At 40.3% G+C, this 26,369-nt stretch overlaps 1 protein-coding gene and 1 long non-coding RNA gene across 3 annotated transcripts in view; one reads left to right on the forward strand and one right to left on the reverse strand.

Annotated features, from left to right (window-relative positions):
• Window positions 1–26,369, forward strand: part of grin2aa (glutamate receptor, ionotropic, N-methyl D-aspartate 2A, a) — a 255,009-nt gene that overhangs the window by 61,180 nt on the left and 167,460 nt on the right. The gene's annotated exons all lie outside the window — the stretch shown is intronic.
• Window positions 1–26,369, reverse strand: part of LOC125784385 (uncharacterized) — a 247,625-nt gene that overhangs the window by 37,267 nt on the left and 183,989 nt on the right. Inside the window, exon 3 of one of the 2 annotated variants that reach the window (XR_007427167.1) lies at window positions 167–376. The exons of the other annotated variant lie outside the window; for it this stretch is intronic. This is a non-coding gene — a long non-coding RNA (uncharacterized LOC125784385). Of the gene's footprint in view, window positions 1–166; window positions 377–26,369 lie in introns of those variants that run through there. 2 annotated transcript variants of the gene reach the window in all.

A 26,369-nucleotide genomic window follows, 5' to 3' on the forward strand; every position in this document is an offset into this window, starting at 1 on the left:
ACCCGTGTAACATCGCTAGCTCATATGAAGATCTGCTCACTGCAGGAGTCAGTCTTTGAACATAAAGAGATTTTTTCAGATTATCAACCAAACTTTAATATCAGATACATATAATTTAAATTAATATAACTATTTACCACTTTAAAAATATAAACAGTCTATAAGAAAGAGTATTAATGGTTAATAATTAGGTTGTACATACAGGGGTTGGACAATGAAACTGAAACACCTGGATTTAAACCACAAAAAATGATTGTGGTGATGGACAGTTCTGGTGGAAACAGGAGAGTTGAGGTGCACATTGAATTCTGCCGTGATTTGATCAGCCGTGGTTTTAGGTTTTTTGGATACAATCCGGGTTAGCACCCGAACATCCCTTTCAGACAGCTTCCTCTCACAGCGTCCACAGTTAATCCTGTTGGATGTGGTTGGTTCTTCTTGGTGGTACGCTGACATTACCCTGTATACCGTGGCTCTTGATGCATCACAAAGACTTGCTGTCTTGGTCACAGATGCGCCAGCAAGACGTGCACCAACAATTTGAAAACTTCAGTAATAGATGGAACCAGGAATTCTACTGTTTACCAGACAATCCTGAAGAAGAATATCCGGCTATCTGTTCCTTAGTGACCTCAAGCTCAGGTGTGCTTGGGTTCTGCAGCAGGACAATGACCCAAAGCACACAAACAAAAAGTCCACCTCTGAATAGATAAAAAAAAAAAAATGAAGATTTTGGAGTGGCCTAGTAAAAATCTGATTGAGATGCTGTGTATGATCTTAAACAGGACGTTAATGTAGGAAGTGAGTGGAACAATAAAACTAGCTAAATTAGGGACAAATAATAGAAACAAAATAAGCATTTTCCGAGTACTAATGTTTATTTTGCAGAGCTATACAGCAGAGAGAACATAAGCTGCCGCATTTTTTACCATAAGCAACATATGACTTAAACATCTGTCCATCATTCCAAACACTAAACACACCGTGTGATGAACAGATTGTGATAAATATGATAAATAAATCTTGTTAAACACCTTAAACAGAAATCATCCAGACATTCTCTCTGCTGATATTTGCAGCTGAACGTTCTTCATAACTCACTGGCCTGTATTTGCTCCCAGTTACACTGCACAAACTGTACCTTCACTGGTTTAGAAGTCTTGCATTATTAAAACTCCCTCATACATGGGTAATTTGTTTATTTTCCTCCATTTGATTCACACCTGACAGAACCTGGTCTTCATTCTGCTGCATGTTATGAGATTTTGCCATTTCTGACTCAAACTCGTGTAATTGTAGAATGTGTAAAACTTGCAAGTCTTGAGGAGGAAGTGTAAAGGAAGGGTAAAGATTTTAAACACCACTAACCAGATTCCCCTCTCATGAGTATATCACTCTGTTAACTCTTGTAATTGTATATCATTCAAACTTTTGTAATTGTAGAATGTTTAGATCTTGCAAGTCTTACCCCTCTCATGAGTATATCACTCTGTTAATTAAATGAGTACCTATTAGCACAGCAACACCCAAGTCTATTAAACACCACTAAATACAAACACCAGCAAACGTTGCGCACCATGTTTAACCATGACCAAAATAAGTCTTGCTCAAAATAATGGTAATTATTAGCCCTTTGTTTCATTTCTATAATAACCACGCAGGAACATCTAATAAACAGCTATAGCATCAAAACTGTTTAGCAATAGCCTATCAACACCTTAGAAATGTCATAGCATTCAACTCATAACCAAAAAAGCAAGCAACCACCTAGCAACCGCTTAGCAAGAGCATAGCAACAACTGGAGATACCATAGCAACTCCACTTTAGATGCATAACCATTCTGCATTTCTCGTAGGTGATTTTTTTAGCCGGGGGTTTGATGTATTAGCTAATCCTAATTTTCTCATTTTCTCAGCCTTCAGGGCACATTTAAGTCTAGAAAGTCTAGAGAAAAGTACAGTGGGTGGGGTTTAAGGTGGTATAATTTCTTGGAGGGTTTTTTTTTTTTTAAATAGTGATATTGGATGTTCCTGAAGGTGACAGCATGATAGAACTGCCTACAGGAGGACGTCTGGCCTTTCTGCCGGACCGTTTCGGAGCTGCAAACCCCCCCGGAGTCGTTGACCTCAGTCCAACTTTTTTCCTTGAGAAAGAGAACGCGAAAGAGCAAGTTATGCAGTGGCCTACATCGAGTCTGTGATGTTCCCACCACGTCCTGTAATCTGACCTAATTGTTAGTACAGCAAAGCTTCACACACACACACACACACACACACACTTTTACACACTTACACACACTTTTACACACACACACTCCTGCGCTAAAAGACTAAAAGTCTTCCTTAGTGCTGCAGATTCATTACAGTAAAAATCAAAGCCCTTTAATTTCTTCTAACTGCGCTGCATATAGAAGGCCAGAGAAGACATCAGAGGCCAATTTGTCATTTTACAAAGAATCGATGCGACATCGAGGGCTAATTTATTCATCAACAAGGAGCTCTGAGGGCCAAATCATCTATTGGCAGGTTTTGGATGGAAATCCCTGGCAGTCAGCAGTCTGAGGAGCTCGCTGTACTGTAGATAATGCTACATCAACAGTGCCGCAGTAACTCAATGGATCTATGAGCTGCCAGAGCTTAAACTGCGGTCACCGTGATCTTTAACAGCGAGAACTGAGCACGGGCTGACTAGGAGTGTTTACTTATACTTATAAGCCCTATTCGGATAAGATCACATGGGAACTGAAACCTTTTATACGGGATGTAAATTACATTGAACCGGAACTTCCTAGAATACAGGGGACTCTGATTGGGGGAGTATAACACGATTGGGTGAAGGTGAGCGGCTGATGGTGACGTCATTGCCAGTGGGTTTTTGGGAAATAGAGTTTGGGAGTGTTGAAGGAGAGCACTACGGCGTGACAAATGTATTTTATTTTGTACTATAGAACTAATAGGGATAAAACGTTCAATATTGCGATATTCAGCTTTGAAAAACATAAGAGACCACTTAAAATGATGAGTTTCTATGATTTTACCAAATTGAAAACCTCTGGAATATAATCAAGACAAAGCTAGATGAGCAGAAGCCATCAAACCAAGCTGAACTGCAGTATAAAGTTATCCAAAAGCAGTGTGTAAGACTGGTGGAGGAGAACATGCCAAGATGCATGAAAACTGTGATTAAAAACTAGGATGATCACCAGTGTGATGGGGGAGATGGAGGGCATCCTACCCACCCAGACAGAGTGATGCTTGTGATGCCATTGGTCACTGTTGGCAAATAGATCAAGACCCTTAACCCTCTCGTTCCAGTGACACAATGGTCCCAACATTGGCACTGATATTGGGAGAGCAGAGGTGTGGTCACTGATGATGCCACAGCCATTGTGCCCAGAAGGTTCAGAAAGCATGGTGCCCAAAAACTGCCCACTCTCTCTCTCTCTCTCTCTCTCTCTTTCTCTTTCTTTTTCTCTCTTTCTGCTGTAGCTTATTCCAATAGCAATATGCTGCAATACAGTCACAATACTAGCGCTGTGTCTTTATTGCAGTGCAGCCTTGTTTAAATGTACTCTGTGTAAGTGTGTGTGTGTGTGTGTGTGTGTGTGAGTGATGTCCAACAGGAGAGCTGTGCTGTAGCTGTTAAGGATTGGACAGATCACACCTTGCAGTCAGCAGGGGTGTGAGGGGGGGAGGGGGGGTGAGATGGTGGGATGGCGGCACTGCAGAGAACCAGCAGCGTGTAGAGAATAGAGAGAGAGAGAGAGAGAGAGAGAGAGAGAGAGCAGGAGATGGGGGGTATGAAATGAAAAGAAGGAGAAATAATGAGAATGAGAATAGGAATGATGTAAAAAGAGAGAAAGGAAGGGATAGAGAGGTAAGAGATAGATTGAAGGATATAGAGACAGAGCTGGGGAAAAGAAGAAGAGAGAGAAAGACAATGGGAACAGAGAGTGAGGTTGAAGAATAAAAGAGGGGAAAGAAAAGAGAGGAAGTGGAGGGAGGAAGAAAGAATGAACGAGAGAGAGAGAGAGATAGAGTAGGCAAGTGTTGTGGGGGTGAAAAGAAGGAGAAATGATGAGACAGGGTTAGAGATTGTGAGTAGAAAGAGAAGAGAAGATGGAAAAGGAGAGAAAGAAAGGGATTAGATTGAAGGATATATACAGTATATAGAGAGAGATAGGGAAGCATAAAGAAGAGAGAGAATGACAAATAGGAGAAGAAAGAAAGTTAACAGAGAAGAAAGAAAGAAAATGGAGAACAGAGTGTGAGGTTGAATAATGAAAGAGGGAAAAGAGAGAGAGGAAGTGAATGAAGAGAATGAGAAAAACAGAAAGAGAGAGAGAGAGACCAGGAAATGGGGGAGGAAATAAAAAGAAGGAGAAATAGTGAGAAGGGGGTAGAGAGAGTAGGAAAGATGGAGAGAGAAAAAGAAAGTGATATGGAGGTGAGAGATAGGAAAACATAAAGAAGAGAGAAAATGTGAGAAATGTAAGAAAAGAAAGAAAAAAATAAAAGAGAGAGACAGAGAGAGAGAGAGTGAGCTTGAAGACTTATATAGGGGGAAAAAAGAGAAGAAGGGAAGCAGAAAGGGAATAAATAAAACATAATATAACTGATAAAAAAATCGAATCTGCTTAACAGGGTGCTAACATAACTGTTTATTATGCATTATAAGAACTTATACAGCCATTATTAATCATTTCCACATAACAGACGCCTCCCTAATAAAGCACCAATAACACAGAATAAAGCACAGAATAAAGCCTAATACGTAGTGGAAATTTACAAATGTCGGTACCACTTTAAAATAAGACTACCTTTATAAAGGGTTTATAAATGGTTTACAATTAGTTTATTAATGGTTACTAATTAGGTTGTAAATGCCTTAAAAATTGCCATTAATAATCAGTTATAACACATACATAGAAAGGTCATTTGACAATGACCTGTTGTTTGTCAAATTGTGAACCCACAGCCATCTATATTGTTGCCCTTTCTACCTAATTGTAAACCATTTATAAACCCTTTATAAAGGTAGTCTTATTGTAAAGTGGTACCTAAATGTCTGATTAAGGCTTTATTAAGCAAGTAATAAGACATTAATAAGCGCCTATATTTGTGTTCCTTAAAATAAAGTGTTACCAAATGATCTTTTCCATTGTTTAGTATTGGAATTGCCAGTTTTGCAAAGCCGATTTAGAATCTATATATTGTACAGTGCTTGTGGGTGTCTGTCCATTACTGGAGCTCCAGTCCATTGTTGTGAGTGTGTGTGTGTGTGTGTGTGGTGAGCGTGGTGTGCTGTGCCGGGGCCGTGCCAGCGCTTGTGATGGAGAGGAGATTGGAGTTGGTCAGAGGGCTGCATCATTAGGGAGTCAGCACTTTGTGAAGGAGAGCAATGTTCAAAATCCCATTAGTGTGTATCTGCAGGGGATTAGGGCAATTCTCTCACCCTGCGGCCCACTCTGACAGGGGTGGGCCGGAGACGTCTGCAGTGGAAGGAGGTGGGAGAGATGGAAGGAGAAGAAGGAAGGAGGGAGAGAGGGAGGGAGGGAAGAACAGAGGGAGGGAGGGATGTCGGGGTTGATCGGTGCTGGTTGATCTGTTCTCTGGATGGCGAGGGAGGGGAAGATTCAGGTGTTGTTAACAGCAGCGCCTCGAAACCATTCGCCGAGCCCCCCGTGGAGAGGGGTTTCTTTTTAATGCATTCCAGAACGAGCAGTGCACGCACACACACACACACACACACACACACACACACACTCTGCACCATTCTGTCTCAGCCTCTTTCAGTCTCTCTGCACCTTTTTCTGCTTACCTTCTTTTGTTTTTTTTTGTATTTTTTCCCTTTTTTTAACCTAAAACATGTATATATATTTTTTTTTGCTTAGCAATAAAAGTGTAGCATGCAGTTATGTCTCAAGGCATGATATCAAGGGAGATATTTAAATGATTACAGGTGTGTTCTGGTTAGACACACAATGGGAAACCATTGGCATTATCGTACACTCTGCGCAAGACGTGCCACAGTGCTCTTTGCTATCTTACACCCCGTCAAAACACAATATTTTCATGCCTTGTGCCTGTGCTGTTAAAAAAAAAAAAAAAAAACGTCAGAGTTTAGGATTAAACCTACACTGATGGGTGTGGTGATCTGGAAATGAGGTGTGCTTGTGTTTTATGCGCTCAGAGGGAAACAAGCATTTTCCACATATGATCTCTTACAGGGCTGCTGTGATAGTAATCAGTTATCTACATTTCTAAGCTGCTGATTATTAATGCTCTGGTGTTACAGTTAGATAATACAGTGTGCAGATTTTGCCGTAATGGATGAAATTGATGCCCTCTGAGCTTCTTGTCTAGTGCGCATAAAAATCGTGAGCACAAATTAAAGAAATCGTGAGCACGAATTAAAGAAATTGTGAGAATGAATTAAAGAAATCGTGAGCACGAACTGCTACATTGTTTACTTGATTATTTTTTTTTTTATTTTTGATTACAACAATCTGTCACTCCTAGTAGTGATACGAGGAACACTAATTAAATACAGTAACTGCTCAGCCTTATGTGTTTTCTGTCATTGCAGAGCTTCTAAACAGCATTTTTCAGCAGAATAATGCTCATCCACATACAGCAAAAGTTTTCCAGGAATGTCTTTTCCAGAAGTATTGCAAATTGAGCATTTATGGGAACAGCTATAGTATAGTACGTTGTTCTAGCATCTAGAGAAGCTTTAACTTTATCTAGTTTTTAGAGCTAATAGGCTAATGTTGCTAATAAAGTGATTTTAAGGAGGAATCGAAAGGTCTGCATAATATATAATATGGTAATGCCGTCTTGTTTAGATTGGGTGTGAAATGTTCCAACTGTTTCAAAGTTTACTCTCATAATGGTGGTGAAAGTGACATCATACATAAAGGTACATCATCAGACGCTCTAACGTAACATCATTTTATGGTAGCTTTAAATGAAGCTATTTTTCCATTTTGGTGTACTTCAGTTTATTGTATTTCGGTATATTCAGCATGATTTAGGGCACCTGACGCTTGAAGCCTGGTGTTTTTGAGGCTGTTTATTCGGATTTAGGGAGATGTATTGGATGTAGTGGTTGTCTGTGGTGATTGACAGGACAGTACAGATATAATAAATATATATATTTGCTTGTTAAAGCCGATAATTTACCTTTAATATCTACCTATGGCATCCATTACAATTCCTGCAGTGAGTGGAGTTCAGCACCGCGGACAGCTCCAGCTCCAGCTCCAGCTCCAGCCCTGCCTGCACTCTTTACTGCTCTCAGATCTGCGCATCATCCATTTATTCAGCCCCCGAATCAGAGGGGCTTCTTCAGGTCATATATCTATCACTGCGCTCCTCCTCTCCTCCTCTACACTCCTCCTCACTGCGCTCCTCCCTCCGTCCCGCCCCTTCCTGTCTGACCCGGGCCGCGGGGAGGAGATGCAGTGTGCTGCAGTGCTGTCTGCGCTTTTCCCTCCCGATTCCATGCTATCTTTTTCTCTCTCTCTCTCTCTCTTTTTTGTTATTTCCTGCTTTCTCTTTTATCTCTCTTTGTTTGCTTCTGTTCTGTTCTGTTCTGTTCCCCACCACTGTATTCTTACTCTCTCTACATCTCTCTCTCTCTTTCTCTCTCTCTGTCTTTGCATCTCCGTTTGTTCTTTGTCCCTTTCTCACTGTGTCTATCTTTTCTCACTCCAATTCTTTCTTCTCTCTCTTCATTCTCTACTTTTTCTTCTCTAACCCATTTTGTTCTATCTCTTTCTTGTCTTTATTGTATCCTCCATCCTTCTTTTTTTTCTTAATTTCTTGTCTTTTGTTTTTATTATTCTTTTCTCTTCCTTTTTCTCTCTCCATTTTACTGCTCTCTTTCTTTTCTCCATGTTTTTTTCTTTCTCTTTCTTTTCTCGTTATTTCTCTCTTCTTCTACTTTTGTACTCTCTTTCCCTTTCTCATTTTCTCTCTCCTGCAATTTCCCTTTCTTTTTAGTATCTCTCATCGCTCTCCCTCCTCTCTCTTTCTTGCTTTGCTTTCTTCGTTTTCTCTCCTTTCTTTTGTCTCCATCCTTTTTTTTCTTTTTTCTTTCTCCCACTGTCTTTTCTTTCCATATTTCTTCTTCATTTTGTCCCCCCTTTCTCGCTGTCTATCTTTTCTCTCTCTAATTCTTTTTTTGTCTCTCTCTTCTTTTTTCTCAGTTTCTTTCTTACAATTTCTTCTCTTTTATGTTTTTTGTTTTTCTTGTCTCCTCCATTTCTCTTTTCTTTCTTTCTCAATTTCACTGCTCTCTTCTCAGTGATTTATCTTTCACTTTCTCTTCTCTTTTCTGGTTTACTTTTCTTTCTCTATTGCTTCTCTTCCTTTTCTCGTTCTCTCTCTTTCTCCCTTTTTAACTCTCTCTTCTTTTCTAATTTTCTCTTTCTTACAGTTTCCCTTTCCCTTCATTCTCTCTTGCTCTTTTCCCCTGTTCTCTCTCTCACTCTACATTTTTGTCTCTCTCTTCTGTTCTAATTTTCTCTCTCTTTTTCGAATTCCCATTCTTTTCAGTCTCTCTCTCTCTCTCTCTCTCTCTCTCTCTCTCTCTCTCTCTCTCTCTCTCTCTCTCTCTCTCTCTCTCGCTTGGTTGCTCTGGTTGTTAATGTTTGGGAATAACCTTGATGATGTGTTTGTCGCGGGGTGATGAATGTATGTGTGTGTGTTCATGTGTGTGTGTGTGTGTGCGTGTGTGTGTGTGTGTGTGTGTGTGCGCATGACTGACTGATGAGGCTCAGCTGGGATGGAGAACCGTTTCCAGCTGTTGCTTTTTTCACCCATTATCAGCACAGCTGGATCTCTCTCTCTCTCTTTGTATCTCTCTCTCTCTCTCTCCCTCTCTCTCTCTCTCTCTCTCTCTCCCTCTCTCTCTCTCTCTCTCTCTCTCTCGATCATCACACTGCGCTCGCTGGCCTCGGGCTGCTTCTCAAAATGAGGCTTAAACACAGTTTTGCTGACTTGCTCTTTTTGTTGCAGTTCCTCTATGGCTGAATTACTTACCTCTAACACAGCTGAGCTTCTGAATGTGTGTGTGGGCGGGGAGTGGGAGGGGCCTGTGATTATTGATTATTAGCAGGCATTACTGCGCTGTACATATCTGAGGATGCTGATATACTGTTTACCCATTAATACAGTGTGGGAATTGGTGCTGAATTCACCTGCATCAGCATTACAGTGAAAAAAAAGCATTTATTTATAGAGGATTACTTTCTACAATAAAATGAATATAATATATACACTCTAAGTCCAGATATTTGTGGACACCACTTTTAATAAATGCGGCATTTGTCAGCTTTTGGCTCCACCCATTGCTGACATAGATGTGCAACCGCACACAGAGATACAGCTGGTCTAGTCTGTGTAGTCTTTGTAGTTTTAGGTTTGTTGTAACTGATTCTGATACTGAGGTTCTAGGTGAGTTGACCCATTTTGCAAATACACCTTTATTAAAGCCACCTTTAATAACGCAAATGTAAGCATTACTTTAGCAAACAAAGAAAACCAACAAACAATAAACCAACAACTTAATGCTAATACTGCTCCAGCCTTGGTGCTGGAGAAGCTTCACTGAAACTCCTGAATAAATTCGCCTTGTAATGAGAAAAATGCAGTAGTTAGACACCAATAAATGGTAATAAAGTCTAAATACCAGTAAATACATTATTAATTGGCTTTTAATCATAACTGGTTTGTGCCTACTCTCTCGCAACAGCAGCTCAGGGGTTAAAGTGGACCTTAAGCAGTAGATTAAGTTAGTCCGAGTGGTAAATGGAGTTAATGGTTAATGTTTTGGAAAAAAAAGTACATGAAAAGCACTTCTACTGTTGAAATATTTCACTGGGAATCCATGGAAAACATACGCTTTGTTCCCGTCCTTTCAGCTGTGCTGTGAAGTCTGGTTCACAGACTCTAGTTGCCAATTTGGCAACATGTTGGACAATATTTCTGGTCTTAATTTCTATGAAACGTAAGGTAATAAAACCACAGTATCTACAGGGTTGGACAATGAAACTGAACAACTGAAACACCTGGTTTTAGAGCACAGTAATTTATTGTGGTGACGGACAGTTCTGGTAAAAACAGGAGAGTTGAGATGCACTTGGTTTTATGTTTTTTTGGATACAAAAAAACCCTTTCAGACAGCTTCCTCTTACAGCGTCCACAGTTAATCCTGTTGGATGTGGTTGGTCCTCCTTGGTGGTATGCTGACATTACCCTGGATACCGTGGCTCTTGATGCATCACAAAGACTTGCTGTCTTGGTCACAGATGCTCCAGCAAGACGTGCACCAACAATTTGTCCTCTTTTGAATTTGTCCTCGTATGTTACCCATAATGTTATAGTGTTCATTGCAATATTTAGAGCTGAACTGTGCTCTTACCCTGCTAATTGAACCTTCACACTCTTACAGCTCTTACTGGTGCAATAATGTGCAATTAATGAAGACTGGCCACCAGGCTGCTCCAATTTAGCCATGATGAAACCTCCCACACTAAAATGATGACAGGTGTTTGTTTTACTGTTGTTCGTGTTAACACTCTGAAAGAGCTTAGATGATTCCTGAGTAAGATCCAGTCCTCCTCTATTTTTAGTGTTTTTAGTGTTATTTGGTTCGTCTGTTTCCTATTCTTCCGTTCCAGCAGAGACAGAGCAGACGTCATTATGAAAAGAGCTGTGAGACAGCAGTTGGACAGGGAGTAGAATCCTGACGATGGTCTCAATTAGTCATTGTGGTTTTTTTATGTGTGTGTGTGTGTGTGTTTTTATTCTCTCTCTCCTGGATGAGCTGGCGGCGTTTTTTTTTTTTTTTTTTTTTTTTTTTTTACGAGGCATTGTGGAACTGTGAGGCCCGTCCAAATGAAAAGTGCAGAAACGGCATAAGACATCTATCAGGACTCCAGGCCGTGACGGAAATAAAAGACTATTGATTTCTCATTTGGATGCTGGTTGCTTTGGTGTTTTACACTCAGACGAGCCCGTCCCGCTATTCCGGGCTCTCGCTGTGTCCTGAGATTAACTAATAGCTGCATTATGATAACTTCCAGTGGGTTTCTCTCCCTGCTTAGACAAGGTGCTTGGTTCTGTAGGCTGAGGGATTAAAATAAAAGATGCTAAGCTGCTTGTTTGCTGATATATGATGGTTTTTTTCCCCCTGTTAAATACACCAGGAGATATGAGACATAAGTAAAACATGCTCTGGCTTTTTATTTGTTTGGATTATCCTTTGGGTGGGCATTGTGATGATGGGCTTGTCTGAGCATAAACATACCAAAGCTACCGGCATACAAACACTAGATACTCTAACCTGGCCAGCCATTGAAAAGTTACTTTATTTTAGTAATTCTAATAAGACCAATTGGTACTTTTAGCAGTACTGTGGGCAGTGTGCCAAGTCCTGCTGGAAAATGAAATCCGCGTCTCCATTAAAGTTGCCAGTAGCAGAGGGAGGCATGAAGTGCTGAAAGACTTTGTGGGAAAACAAAACTGCACTGACTTTAGACTTGATAATAAAACACAGTGGATCAACACCAGCAGATGACATGTCTCTCCTCCAAACCATCACTGATTGGTGGAAACTTCACACTAGACCTCGAGCAGTTTGGACTGTGTGTCTCTCCACTCTTCCTCCAGACTCTGCTCTGCTACAAATGAAATGCAAAATTTACTGATGGTCACACAAGTTTACTATCAATTTACAATATTTTTTTCTCACAGTATTAAAATTATGCACAATTCCCTTTTTCCCAATTTCCACTTCACAAATACACACAATACAGGGCTATAGCAACTGCTCTTGAAGCTTTATTGCACCTCATATCCAGAGTTTATGGAGTTTTATATCTTGTGCTGAATAAATGATTCCACACCAGGACCATTTCTGGGCTCTTCTGGGGGACGAGAGATTTCTCTGATATGTGGAGTGATTGCGAAATTCCATTCGTCTCTTTCTAAGTGAGTAATTGCTGTTTGCTGCTGTTTTTCTATGTTAGTCGGATAAAAACATTCATAGAGTGAAGAGCAGCAACAGTTGCAGCCTGTAGTTAGCAGTTCGCATGCTGTCATGCAAAATGTGCTGTTTGTCGACTATTTTACTTTGAGCATTACTGACTGAAGCATTCATTAAACCATTAGAAATCAATATTTATTTGCCTTTTTGAGAGGTTTTACCAAAGCTGTGCATATCTGGAGACTTCACTGATGATCCCTTTCACTCGTTTTACACCGTCAGCGGTGTACATCCGTACAGTTCATAGTAAAAAGGATCATTTACATGGAATTGGAGCTTTCTGTGTGGTGCTGTGTTTTTGAAGAAGCTGTAATCTGATCAGGTTTGTCTAGACGTGATAGTAAACACAGCGTATAGACAAACGTATAGTATCCTGCTTTTGATGGAGTAACTGTCTCTACTCTCCCTAGGAATAGCTTTCTAGTAGGTTTTGGAACATTGCTGTAAAGATTTGATTGCATTCAGCTTTCTAAGCAAACACCTGGGATAACATACCAACAAACATCCAGCTACTCTATGGTAACTCCACAGCAACAACCTGAAACACCATAGCACCCAGATATCAACCGTTTAACAACATCATAACGACAACCTGGGATGCCATTGCAACCAGTTATTTACACCATTAGCAACCACTTAACAATACCATAGCAACCATCTAGTAACATTATAGACGGCAGCTGAAATAGCGATGTCTCAAAGCCAGTTGTCAACACCACAGCAACCACCTTACCTGGGATAGCATACCAATCAACATCCAAGCATGTAGCAACTGTGTAACAACAACCTGGAACACCATAGCACCCAGAAAGCAACACGATAGCAATTGCCTAGCAGCCATTTAACAACACCATAGCAACTATCTAGTAACACCATAGATACCATTGTCCATTGACCACCACCCAAAATAGCGTTGTCTAATAGCCAATTATCAATACCACAGCAACCACCTTACCTGGGATAGCATACCAACCAACATCCAACCACTCCATAGTAACTCCATAGCAACAAGCTGGAACACCATTGCACTCAAATAAAAACTATGCCTATCAACCACTTAACAGCATCATAACAACCACCTGGAATGCCACTGCAACCAGTTATTGACACCATTATTAACTACTTAACAACACCATAGCAACATTTAGTAACACAATAGACACCGGCCAAAATAACAGTGCCTTCTAGCCAATTATCAACATCACAGCAACCATCTTAGTCACCATATTGACCACATAGCAATAGCCTAGCCACTGCTAGCAAGTGGGAACCACACTATCTTCCCCACCATTCTGTTTCCTTGAGGAAATGCACTTTCTCTGGTAATTAAACATGTTTTCCTAAGCTCTGGCTGCTGCATTAATGAAGGCACTTCTTGGAGAAGTGAGGGATGAGTCGGGAGGAGTGGAAGAGTGGGGGAGTGGGGGTGCGAGCCAAGATCCCCCAAAGTATCTGCTCTTTCTAGTCGTCAGATTCAGCAGACTTGAGGAAAGTTTCAGCGTGACCTATTGGGAGTTCAGTAGCACAGGATGAAGCCCGGCGCTCTCCGCAGTCCCCCGGCCGGCTGGAACCGGCGTGGCACAGAGCGAGCCGCCGCAGCTTCAGCGCTAACGCTAAATGCTAAACGCTAAATGTGGAGCTGAGCACTGGGGACCGCTCACCTGCAGAAGTACAGTGAAACGGAGCACCTGCTTCAAAAGGCCAGCTGGATTAACCCTGTAAACTTGTTTTATTCAGTTATGAAGGTATAAGCTAATTTTTTGTATGTATTTTCTATGTATTTTCACCTTCAAAATGTATATTTGAATTTCCTGCCTGTACAGGCTATGATACACTGCAAAGTTCAGGGAGTCAATTGGAGTCCTGGCAACAGTTAGTTGGTTTGGTATGATAGTCCTTGGTTTGGTTGGGTAGTTGGTGTTGTTTGGTAGTTCTTGGTTTGGTTGGACAGTTGGTGTTGTTTGGTAGTTCTTGGTTTGGTTGGGTAGTTGGTGTTGTTTGGTAGTTCTTGGTTTGGTTGGATAGTTGGTGTTGTTTGGTAGTTCTTGGTTTGGTTGGGTAGTTGGTGTTGTTTGGTAGTTCTTGGTTTGGTTGGACAGTTGGTGTTGTTTGGTAGTTCTTGGTTTGGTTGGGTAGTTGGTGTTGTTTGGTAGTTCTTGGTTTGGTTGGATAATTGGTGTTGTTTGGTAGTTCTTGGTTTGGTTGGGTAGTTGGTGTTGTTTGGTAGCTCTTGGTTTGGTTGGGTAGTTGGTGTTGTTTGGTAGTTCCTGGCTTGGCAGTTGTTTTGGTATGATAGTTTTTGGTTGGGTAGTTGGTGTTGTTTGGTAGTTCTTGGCTTGGCATTCAGTTTGGTATGATAGTTCTTTGTTTGGTTGGGTAGTTGCTTTTTTTGGTAGTTCTTGACTTGGTAGTTGGAATATGTTGGCAGTTGGTGATATGATATGATAGTTCTTGGTTTGGTTGGGTCCTGGAGATGTTTTGTAAAGAAGAAAGGTCCAAAATACAAAATATCTTTAAGCAGAAGCTTCAACCAGACTCTTATTGGAAGCTACAGTACAGGATGCGTTTGGAGGCTGTTATTATTTTTGAAAAAGGAGGATCTACTCAATACTGATGTATTTTTTTCTGTTGGGGTGCTCAAATGTATGCACCTGTCTTTAATTTAGTTATAAAATTATTGCACACTTTCTGTAAATCCTATAAACTTCATTTCACTTCTCAAATCTCACTTCTCAAATGATCAGAGGTGCCCAAACCTTTTTTTTTTATACCACTGTAGCTTGCAGTGCTGCAGTTTGTGCATTTGGCCACAAGAGGGCTATGGTACTCGCTTTGCAGAGACAGAAAGAGAGAAAGAGAGAGAAAAAGAGATAGAGAGAGAGCGGGGAGAGAGAGAGAGAGAGAGAGTGCTATGCAGTCTGAATGCTGATGTGTCACGCTGCAGCAGTGGCCCACTTATCCATGTAACCTCCTCATGCAAGAGCCTGACTCCCCCTCCACTTTCATCACTCACTCCTCCTCCTCTCTCTTTCTCTCTCTCTCTCTTTGTTTTTCTTTTCTCGCATCTCTCTCTCTCTCTCTCTCTCGCTCTCTCTCTCCTTCTTTCTCTCTCTCTCTCTCTTTCTGGATCAGCCTGCAGAACTCAAATGAGGACAGCTTACTGCTGACGCTTACACTTCTGTTCAAACAGCCCCGCGCTAGTGTGCTCTAAGGCACAGCAAAGGGGGGCTAGGAGTGTGTATATGTGTGTATGTGTGTGTGTGTGTGTGGTACACATGTTGATGTTGTCTCTGCATTTGGCGCAGGGCACGGATGCCCACTTTGGGCATCACTAAAGGGGGCTGGGATTCATCAGTCATGTGCTAGCGAGTGTGTGTGTGTGTGTGCATATTTGTGTGTGTGTGTGTGTGTGTGTGTGTGTGTGTGTGTGTGTGCATGTCCTAATGGCAGTCCTGGCACATTAGCTCAGGAAAGTGCTGGAGCTTGTGACAGCCGTGCCCACGGCAGGCTGCATATGTCCACTCCAGCAGATACAGCAGAACCGAGCATCAGCCCTCCACCACCACCACCACCACCACCACCAGCGCACGAGTGCTGCGGATCACCGATCACAATTATAGTACTGCTATCTATTGCAATCGTGGTTGCTTTTTTAGGTGACAGATCAAATGGTGATTTTTTCCAATCACCATTTCCAATCGACGCTCACTTTTTCTAGAACCACGGAAGACTAGAAAGTGCTTTTTTTCAAAGTCGTCACCATTCACCCACCAACCAATGCTGCAGACTAGCTTTAACATGCTTGAAGAGGAGAAACCCTCAGAACAGTCAGTTTGGTTACAGTATACTGTATCAGCTGACAGATGTCTGCACTCGTTCTCTTGGCTTTAAACATTAAACGTTAAAGTTCCTTCCAATTTGCACCAGACCAAACCAGCCTGATTTAAACATGGAAGTATTGAACAGAAAACTGTTTAATGTGTTTAATGCCCCATTCTCTTCATATAGTTTATTAGTTTTTGGTTTAGTAATTGTTGGTATGGTTGTTTTTGGTTTTTGTTGGTTTGGTTTAGAAGCTTTGGTTTAGTAGTTCTAGGTTTGGTTTGATAGTTGGTTTGGAAGTTATTGGTTTGGTTTTACAGTTATTTTTTTATTGGTTTGGTAGTTATCTATTTAGTTTGGTAGTTCTTGGTTTAGTTTAGCTTTATTTGAAAGTTATTTAGTTTGGTGGTTCTTGGTTTGGTTTAGCTTCGTTTGTTACTTCTCGGTTTGGCTTACATTGGTTTGGTAGTTCTTTGTTTAGTTCACCTTGGTTTTGGTAGTTCTTGGTTTGTTTTTTATTTTATTTAAAAGTTCTTTGTTTAGTTGGGTGGTTCTTGGTTTGGTTTTTCTTGGTTTGCTAGTTCTTAGTTTGGTTCATCTTGGTTTTGGTAGTTATCGTTTAGTTTACTTTGGTTGTATAGTTCTTGATTCGGTTTAACTTGGTTTAGTACTTATTTGTTTAATTTTGGTGGGTCTTGGTTTGGTGTTTCTTTTTTGTTTGGTAGTTCTCTTTTTTAGTTATTGGTTTGGTTGTTCTTAGTTTAATTTGGTAGTTCATGGCTTGGTTGTCCTTAGTTTGTTTGCTTATTCAGTTTGGTTGTTCTTGGTTTGGTAGCTATTAGGATTAAGAATTGGGAGGTCTGGTAGTTCTCTTGAAAACCTGGTCATAAAGAGTTTTAGTATCAATGGAGATTGAACCTTCATGCCATGCTTCTGATGACAGGGCAAGTTCTCGATTCTAAATCTCATCCACAGAAACTTTCTTGGAGCTGTGGTTGGTCAGGATCACTCAGGGCACCTGAGAGTACCCAACACTGATTGGTTAGAGAGACTATTTACATATATAAGACTTTTTTTTTGTAAAATCAGTATTGTATAACGCCAGCAGTGCAAAAAGCGGCTAACACAGATATTTCCTTAGGTAACTTCAGTGTGTATGTGAATGTGTGTGTGTGTGTTTGAGAGAGAGAGAGAGAGAGAGAGAGAGAGAGAGAGATAGAGAGATAGAGAGAGAGAAAAAAGACAAGACACTTGCTGTCAGACACATCTGGACTCCTCGCTGGATGCACATCTCATAAGAAATCAAATGCATCATAATAATAGGCCCCCAAAACCTGCTGCCTGCCTCCCTTCCTGCCTGCCTGCCTTCTCCCCTCCGTCTGCCAGAGCAGGAGCTCTGCGGAGTGATGAGAACACAGGTTCCGCAGAGAGCACACACACACACACACACACACATACAGTTTGTCGTTTGTCACAAATCCGAATGCTGCAAGCCTCCACACAGTGCCCACCACCAGCAGCACCAGCACCACGCAACCCAAATTCATTTGCAGTAAGAGCAACCCAAAGCCTAAAGCCCGCAGCTGCATGCGCGTGTGATGCTTATCGGGGGGGGCATGCGCGGGGGGCCGGTGTCGACGCTCATGCGCTCATGCTGCGGCTGTGACTGCGGCGGTGTTAATGAGCGCGCTCTCTGCAGCGTGCTGCTGCACCTACAGCACTGCCTTCCCGTCCGATACGTGTGTGTTAGATAAGGAGAACACATAGGCAGGAGTCACAATGACACATGATGGCAGGGGCTGCGCGAGTTTTCCGCACACCGCAAGTTTGTTATAAAACAGGATGACGTCAGACTCGCACTGATTCACACTGGCTGGGAAGCGAAACTCAACCTGAGAAATAGACATAGACACACACTCACACATACACTCGCACACACACACACACACACACACACACACACATACTCACACACACATTCCAGACTGCAGCGAGCGCGAGTGCAGAATATATCTTTCCATAACACTTCTTTAAGACCTAATCTTTTATTTTCAACAGACTCATTGTGAGATCCTGTAATCCTGTAATGCTATATTGCATTTTATATTGCATATATTGCATTATCAGTGGTGTTGTCTTTACGATTCTTTTTTGACTTTTTGCCTTATTTGTGGGTTTATGTATCAAAATCAAAAGACAATGCATCCTAAACGTGCTATATAATGTATTTATAAAGTATTTTAAGGTGTTGTTCACAATATAAATAGTTGTATTTGACTTAAGCTAAAGAGAAAATGCTCACATATATATATATATATATATATATATATATATATATATATATATATATATATATATATATATATATATATATATACATATGAGCATTTTCTCTTTAGCCTTAAATCGAATATATATATATATATATATATATATATATATATATATATATATATTCGATTTTAAAATCCTGATTACCTCGCTGTTGTTGTGCCGCAAAATGAAACAGGCTTTTTTTTTTTTCCTTTTACAGAGGATTTGTGAATATTTTAACCTTCCTATTAGGTTTTATTTTATTTTTTTATTTTTTTTATTTTATTTTTTATTTTTATATATATATATTCATTTTTTTTAACTAACTCCATTGTTAATTATTCTATCAATATTAAGAGCAATGCTGTTCCTTACCTCTAACAGGTGATGGTTCAAATTGGATAATTCACTCATTTTTCATTAAAAGAATACATGTTCAAACGTTTATTAATGTTTAAGTATTGGTCCCACTTTATAATAAGTACTTTGTAGTTGCAGTGTAACTGCTGATGAAGTACACATTGTTACAGATTAATAAAAAAACATTATTTAGATATTATCATGGGAAGACTGTTAGGTCTAAACCAGTAGGTTTTGGGGCTAAAGCAATTAAAATAAAACTGTTTCTATCTTCCCATGATAACGTCAGAAACATGTTTTTTTTTTTATTCAAAACACTCAATTAGCTGTAGTTACAAACCAGACAAGAGCTGTTGGAGACATTTATATATGTGTAATTACACTTACTCTATTACATGTGTAGGTACACTCACCCTGGTACACATGTGTCCTTAGACAAGTCAAAATTAACCTTAATACACATGTGTAATTACATAACCTGTACCTCTGTAAAAATGTGTACTTCATCAGTAGTTACATTGTAGTTACATGGATTGTTACCGTGTAACTACATAGTACTTAGGGACACATTATAAATTGGGACTGATAGTTTTGCATACTGTAACATTGAAACATAACATTGCAATTTAGTTTTAGTTTTAGTCACTAATTAAGGCAAGCAGAAGAAGTTTCATACTGAAAAAAAACACTTTTAACCATTTTTCCTATATCTTTAAACTTGAGAACTGGTCAAATTGATTCTGAACATAACAGGGGGGTTAATACGCTCAGGGGGGAATTAACTGCTCTGTCCTGCTCTGTGTGGCATTTGGCACTTGTCATATGTGGCTATAGGGGCTAAAACATTGGATTTTAGGCACTGCAGCCTCTTTAGCCTTTTAAAAAAAATGCTAAAGTGCAGTTTTTCCTACTAAAATTAGCATCCCGCTAAGCGTCACAGCACATATAAAATGATGTGTGTAAAAATAACATGCATATTAGTATTAGAACATAGTAAAAGGAAGCAGTGCTGGAAGATTCATGAGCGCTTGGTCATTCCGGAGCGCACGCGGAATTATGCTAATAGGCTCCGGATTCATTTCCACGCAGCCAGGGTTCGACTCGGGCTGGAGTCCTGGGGGACGTTCTTGGCATTTATATAAAAAGAAATAATATTATTATGCGTGTGTGTCTGTGTGTGTCTGTGTGTGTGTCTAAGTGTGTGTGTGTGTGTGTGAGTGTGTTTTTTAAAAGGATAAAAACAGATTGGTAATGATAGTGTGTGAGAGTAGCAGAGTGTGTTCTGTGTGTGTTTTTTGGCGCTGGCGTCTCTCGTTTGTATGGTGCTCCTCTGATGCGTCTCCACCGGCGTCCCTCTCTGCCCAGAACAGCCCGCTTTCCTCTCTTTCAGGAATCTGATGCCGGTTTGGACGTGTTTATTTATTTAGGCCTGTTTTTGGGTTTATGAGCAGATATGGAAAATTCCTGCAGAGTGCATTTCCCCATATTGAACAGTGCAGAGCAGCTAATAGCAGACATCCCAAGTTGCAAAAGTTCATTTCAGGGAGGTGGTTGCAGTGGTTTTGCTAAATAGTTGCTTAGTCGTTACATATGGTTGCTATAGTATCCCAGCTGGTTGCTGCGATGTTGCTGTGGTATCCCAGATGGCTGCTGTGGTGTTGCTAGATGGCTGCTACGGTCTTGCTAAGCGGTTTTACTATGGAATCCCAGGTGATCACTGTGGTGTATTTAAGTGGTTGCTGTGGTGGTCCCCTTAGAATTGTTTAGTGGTTTATATAGTATTACTGCTGGTTGCCATGGTGTTGCTAGGTGGCTGCTATGGTGTTGCTAAGCGGTTTTACTGTGGAATCCCAGGTGATCACTGTGGTGTATTTAAGTGGTTGCTGTGGTGGTGCCCTTAGAATTGTTTAGTGGTTAATATAGTATTATAGCTGGTTGCCATGGTGTTGCTAGGTGGCTGCTATGGTGTTGCTAAGCGGTTTTACTGTGGAATCCCAGGTGATTGCTGTGGTGTAATTAACGTGGTTGCTGTGGTGGCCCACTTAGTATTGTTTAGTGGTTTATATAGTATTACAGCTGGTTGCCATGGTGTTGCTAGGTAGTTTTGATGTTACTAGATGGTTGCTTTGATGTTTCTAGGTGGCTGCTACGGTGTTGCTAAGCGGTTTTACTGTGGAATTCCAGGTAATTGCTGTGGTCTTGTTATCTTGTTTCTTGATAATTGTCGCTTTAGTATTATTTAGTGGTTCCTATAGTATTACAGCTGGTTGCTATGGTGTTGCTATATGATTGCTGTGTTACTAGATGGTTGCTGTTGGGTTGCTAGGTGGATACTATACTGATGCTTGGTAATTACTTTAGTTTTGTTTAGAGGTTCCTCTAGCATTACAGCTAGTTGCCATGGTGTTGCTAGGTAGTTTTGGTATTACTAGATGGTTGCTTTGGTGTTGCTAGGTGGCTGCTATATTGTTGCATGATTGTCGCTTTAGTATTGTTTACTGGTTCCTGTTGTATTATAGCTATGTTGCAGTGGTATCACGGATGGTTGCTGTGTTGATGCTTTTGCTTAACAACACCGTTGTTGAACATTTTTATGTTGGACACTAGAATTTGAAAACTGTTGATGCATTTAAAGCTATATACCAAGCAGAACCATCCAAATCAATAAAATAAATAATAAAAATAAGAATAAAGCAGATAATTATAGAAGTGAAAAGAGCTTGTTTCCTCAGTCTGGGAGATCCTATTATTTCCCCTCCTCTCGTATCAGGGCATCTGGTTAAGCAGCTCTGGGGCCAGCGAGGTTAACGACAGCAGCACCTTGACCAGGGAGGCCAGCCACAAGGTCACGTCTTAATCAGACCCGCTGCCAGAGTCATAAATTTCTGCGTTTGGGCTGAAAAACTTGACTGTCAGCTGCAGATGGTGTGTATGCTCTGAAAGCTCAGAGTGTGTGTGTGATCTGAGAAGTGGATATTAACCATATACAGCTCTGAAAAAAACATTAAGAGACCACGTCAGTTTCTGAATCTTCAGTTTCAGTTTCTCTGCTATTTATATTTAGCTATTTATAGGTTTATGTTTGAGTAAAATGAGCATTGTTTTTGTATTCTATAAACTACAGACAATATTTCTCCCAAATTCCAAATATAGTCAAAGTCAAAGTGTCAAAGTCAAAGTGGTTTTTATTGTCATTTCAGCTATATACAGAGTACACAGTGAAACCAAACAACGTTCCTCCAGGGACCATGGTGCACATAAACACAGTGTAGACAGAACAATAGTGCAACAGTACAAAAGTGCAGACAGACAATACAACACAATACAGACAAAGAATAATAAATAACAAGACAAGTGTGCAAATTATGCAGTGTGCAAAAAGTGTGCAAAAAAGACCAGTGAGGTAGTAATTACCTCTATTATAAACATGGTCATTAAAGCATTTATTTGCAGAAATAAATGAGAAATAAAAAAAGATGCAGAGCTTTCAGACCTCAAATAATGCAAAGAAAAAACAAGTTCATATTCATAAAGTTCTAAAAGTTCAGAACTCAATATTTGGTGGAATAACCCTGCTTTTTAATCCTCCTCTTCTGTTCCGGGTCAATTTGACCCGTTTTAAAGTTTAAAGATTTATGAAAAATAGTTAAAAGTATTTTTTTCTTCTGCTTGCCTTAATTAGTTTAATCAACATATAATATGAAAATGGTTCATCTCACATATTTGCAACAACCTGCAACAACTAAAACTAAAACAAAATTACAGTGTTACTTACTAAACTATTGTTTTTTATATGTCGGTCTTTTAAAAGTAACAAAGTAGTGAAACATTAAAAAAAGTTTGAACATGTATTTTTTTTTTATGAAAAACGAGTGAATTATCCTAATTGAATCATTACCTGTTAGAGTTAAGAAACACCATTGCACTAAATATTGATAAAATAATTAGTAATGAAGTTATTTTCACTGCTTGTAAGGATTTTTTTGGGTTTCAGACATATTTTGGATAATAAAACATGCACTGGTTCAGTATGACCCCGAACCACCATTGCTATTCCTGAAAAATGAACATAATATGAAGGTTAATCACAGTTTTCGTGCATCTTGGCATCATGTTCTCCTCCACCAGTCTTACACACTGCTTTTGGATATTTTTATGGCACTTTTTCCAGAGCTGTATGTATTGTTTGAGTATATTGTACATATTTGGGATATTGTTGAAGCTTTGCATAAACCATATTGAATAGTGCAGATAAATGCCTCTCTGATTCCAGTTTTCAGTATTGAAAGAGGTTTTGGTTGTACTGGGAGGAGCGTTTTGAAAAGAGTGATGCGTTTACACTGCTATAATGTTGCTCAAATGTGTCTGAGACCACTTTCTGAAGTGGTGCGTTTACACTTGCATTTTGTATGTGACTTGGCCTTATCTAGATATAATCCTGATACTCATGGGACCTACCTGCGATCTCCTCCCACTAGGGAACAGATATCTCCAGGATGACGGAATAATGAGTGTTCTGTCAGTATGGGCATGGGGTGTCGACCTTAATACGTACGGTACAGATTATTACTTTATTACACCAGTCAGTAGAATTAGATCATGAGGAGAGTTTTATAAGAGAGAGAGAGTGTGTGTGTGGTGTGTGTGTGTGTGTGTGGTGAGTTTGTTCTCTATAGGATGTGGTCATCCTCCCTGTCCTTGTCCTGCTTTTAAGTGGAGCATATGACTGCGACGGAGGCAGAAAATAGCACTCGCAGGCAGTGTGTGTGTGTATGTGTGTGTATTAATGTGTATATATGTGTGTGTGTGTGTATTAGTGTGTATGTGTGTGTGTGTGTGTGTGTACATGAGTGTGACTGTGTGCATTGGCAGTACAGAGTGGTGGATTGAGTGTAGAGTCACGAATTGAGTATAAAGTGGTGGATTGAGTGCGGAGTGGCGGATTGAGTGAAGAGTGGCAGATTGAGTGCGGAGTGGAGAATTGAGTGTGGAGTGGTGGATTGAGTGCGGAGTAGCGGATTGAGTGCGGAGTGGCTGATTGAGTGCGGAGTGGTGGATTGAACATGGAGTGGTGGATTGAGTGCAGAGTGGTGGATTGAGTGTGGAGTAGTGGATTGAGTGTGGAGTGGTGGATTGGGTTTGAAGTGGCTGACTGAGTGCAGAATGGCGTATTAAGTGTAAATTGAATGCAGAGTGGCAAATTGGGTGTGGAGTGGAGGATTGAGTGCGGAGTGGAGAATTGAGTGCGGAGTGCTGGATTGAGTGTGGAGTAGTGGATATTAGTGTGTATGTGTGTGTGTGTGTGTGTGTACATGAGTGTGACTGTGTGCATTGGCAGTACAGAGTGGTGGATTGAGTGTAGAGTCACGAATTGAGTATAAAGTGGTGGATTGAGTGCGGAGTGGCGGATTGAGTGAAGAGTGGCAGATTGAGTGCGGAGTGGAGAATTGAGTGTGGAGTGGTGGATTGAGTGCGGAGTAGCGGATTGAGTGCGGAGTGGCTGATTGAGTGCGGAGTGGTGGATTGAACATGGAGTGGTGGATTGAGTGCAGAGTGGTGGATTGAGTGTGGAGTAGTGGATTGAGTGTGGAGTGGTGGATTGGGTTTGAAGTGGCTGACTGAGTGCAGAATGGCGTATTAAGTGTAAATTGAATGCAGAGTGGCAAATTGGGTGTGGAGTGGAGGATTGAGTGCGGAGTGGAGAATTGAGTGCGGAGTGCTGGATTGAGTGTGGAGTAGTGGATTGAGTGTGGAGTGGTGGATTGGGTTTTAAGTGGCTGACTGAGTGCAGAATGGTGTATTAAGTGTAAATTGAATGCAGAGTGGCAAATTGGGTGTGGAGTGGAGGATTGAGTGCGGAGTAGAGGATTGAGTGTGGAGTAGAGGTTTGAGTGTGGAGTGGAGGATTGAGTGTGGAGTAGAGGTTTGAGTGTGGAGTAGAGGATTGAGTGCGGAATAGAGGATTGAGTGTGGAGTAGAGGGTTGAGTGTAGAGTGGTGGATTGAATGTGGAGTAGAGGATTGAGTATGGAGTAGAGAATTGAGTGCAGAGTGCTGGATTATGGAGTGTGGAGTGACGTGGCGTTACGCTGCAGAGGCGGAGGGATATTTGTAAGTCTTCCATCATCCTCTGGCTCGTGGCCCACTTAGTAAGAAAGTCAGAGTGCATCAAGTCAAAAGCATTCACCCTTAGTTCCCCCCCCCACCTCCCTCCTCCTTCTTTCACTTCGCCTGGGGGTCCGGGCTTCGTTCCAATTAGCCTGTTGCAACTAACGACCATGAAATGAGATTTGGTCACCCAGCCGATCAGTGGTCTCTGTCACTCCATGAGAGGGGCGAAGATCATCCATAAATATTTGAGGGAACATGTACGGGACGAGACGGAACAGGACAGGACGCGAGTGCTTGTGCGAGAGCGAGAGAGAGTGAGAGTGAGAGAGAGAGGAAGATGGTGTAAATGAGAAAGAGAGCGAGAGAGACCTACTTGTTCTTGTGTCAATATAAATGGCTTCCTTATAAAACATGCATGCAGTAGTTGTAGCTGAGCACTCACCGTATTAACGGTGACAGGCGGATTCCTCTCGCGCTGAGTGCTGATTCGTCACTGATGTTGCGAGAGTGAAGTGTGGCCCCAACTGAAGTGACTGACCTCAGGCCAGTGTGTGTATGATTCACTAAAACTTTCTTTCTTTCTTTCTTTTTTTATTTATTTATTTTTATTTTAAAGAACAGTAAACAATACACACTAATCAATCGTATTATTTTATATTATAAATATGCCATATTTAGATGCGCCAAATAGGAAATTTTCATCTGCAATCCCTCTGCAGTCTGAAGAAAAAAAATTAAATAAAGTCTACATCAGATTCATGGTGTGTTTTTTAATGATGGATCCCACTGTCCTTTTTTTTTAAATAAAACAACCAAATCCCAAATAAATGTCAAATTTGCATACATGTCAAACTTTTAATTCACCAGTGTTAATGTGTCTTATATATGATTTGTTGTGTCTTAATGGGATTTGAATTATCATTAATCTAAAGTAGTTATTGTTTTTCCAAAAAATAATTCTTACAAAGATATTAATGAATGAGGGACAGCCGTTTTTAAGAATGTATTTTTTTCTTAAAACTCATTTTTTAAACACAGTTTCACAAAGATTTTGACATTCACCAGTGTTTCAAAATCTACCGTAAACATTTTGTCAGGACTTTTTTTTAGAATAATCTTGAGAAAGCCAGTTTCTCTACCAGAAAAGTCTTTTTTTTAAGGTTTTTAAAGAAAATCAATGCATTGTACGAAGTTTGTAAAAACTTGAGTTAACTTTTAAATGTATTTTTTAATGTGTGCTGCATGAGGCCAACAGGTCTCACTTAGTGTTCTGTGCAACAAAACATTTGAAAAAAATTAATTAAATGACTTACCATTGTAAGTGACGCAGGGTCTGAAAGAGTTAAGTAATGCACCTTTTTTTAGTTTTTTTTTTTTTACTATAACTGTTTGTTACAATTTGTTTTCAAATCGTATTTTAACTTACCTCAATTTTAACATAAGTTTTTGATTCTGTAAAAGTAATAAGTAAACTTATATTCTTATTTTTTAGTTTCTAATTTTGGATTTTAAATGATCATTACTTTTTTATCATTTTTATTTCTATTTTTAATCCCATTTTCTTTTCAATTTACACATCCAATTATCCAACCCACTCATTAGGACTACCCATATTACTAGTGATGCCCCAACACCAGAAGGGTAAAGACTAGCACATGCCTCCTCTGATGCATGTGAGTTCAGAGACTCCGCCTCTTTTCCAACATTGC

This window comes from Astyanax mexicanus, chromosome 19 (genome assembly GCF_023375975.1).
Source record: "Astyanax mexicanus isolate ESR-SI-001 chromosome 19, AstMex3_surface, whole genome shotgun sequence".
Taxonomy (NCBI): domain Eukaryota; kingdom Metazoa; phylum Chordata; class Actinopteri; order Characiformes; family Acestrorhamphidae; genus Astyanax; species Astyanax mexicanus.